The sequence below is a fragment of the Crocodylus porosus genome, unplaced genomic scaffold, assembly GCF_001723895.1.
Source record: "Crocodylus porosus isolate Cpor-Errol unplaced genomic scaffold, CroPor_comp1, whole genome shotgun sequence".
NCBI classification, from domain to species: domain Eukaryota; kingdom Metazoa; phylum Chordata; order Crocodylia; family Crocodylidae; genus Crocodylus; species Crocodylus porosus.
In genome coordinates this window covers 65,796,828-65,797,870 of record NW_017728909.1, presented here as the reverse complement: position 1 = coordinate 65,797,870, position 1,043 = coordinate 65,796,828, and positions in this window count along the sequence as shown.

Below are 1,043 nucleotides of genomic sequence, written 5' to 3'. Positions count from 1 at the left end.
GGTTATCAAGACTGAAGGTCCTGAGACCTTTTCTCCTTTTGTTACCATGGAGGTGAATAGTTCTTCTTGCTTGCTTCACCCTTGACCTGCTGGGAAAGCAGGTGCTCGGCCTGCTATCCAGTTTGGTCAGTAAATATCTGGCAATTCATGCAAGGCACGTGAAGTATCCTCTCACATACAATGCCGCATGTGAGCAGGAAGGGGGGGGGCTAGCAGACAGGAAAGCATCTTTCCGCCCCGAGGAGGGTTTGGAGGTGACGGGGTGGGGAAGCGGTGTGAGGTTTTGCTGGGTTGAGCCCCACAGCGCCTGCTACAACCTCCCCACCCCCGATTTCCTAAACCAGCCTGCAAGTCCACATATCTTGCTGATTCCTTCCCCCCGCCCCCCGAAACTTCTTACTCCTTTAAATAAAACGGGGGTGTCAAATATATGGCCCGTGGGCCAAATCCACCTGTGCGAGCCCGGCTGTCCAGCCCTGGTGTTGGGAATTGTCTCCTAAGCCACGTGTGGCTCCCACCGCAGCTGCCCCAGGGAAGGCGCCACGTGCAGCCCGGCTCCCAGAGGGGCCGGAGCGGGCTCAGCACGCGGCCAGCGCCCCACACCGGCCCGATGCCGCGCGGCGCAGTCCTGGCCAGGCCGGCGTGCGGGGGGGGCAGCAGGCCCCTGGGCCGGGCCACGAGTCGGAGGCCCCGCCTGGATCCGCCGGCGTCTGTGGGCTGCACGGAGGTGCCCCCAGGCCTGGGCCCGGGGAAGGCGGCGCGGGCCCCTCTCGCTCGCGGCTGCCGGAGCCTTTCCCCGCTGTGCGCAGCCGCAAGGCGCCGGGGGACGGGCTCGGAGCCCGGGGGCGCCCGCAGCCTCCTCCCCCCGGGCCCGGCTGCGCCCGAGCTGCCCCGGGATCCGCGCGGCCCGGCCCGGCCACACTTGGCTCCGCCCCGGCCGCTCCGTCCGTCCCCAGGCGCAGGCTGACATCACGCCCGGGGTTTCCACCCGACCGCGGGAGGGAGGAGGAGGAGGAGGCTGAGTGGAGCGGAGCGGCGGCAGG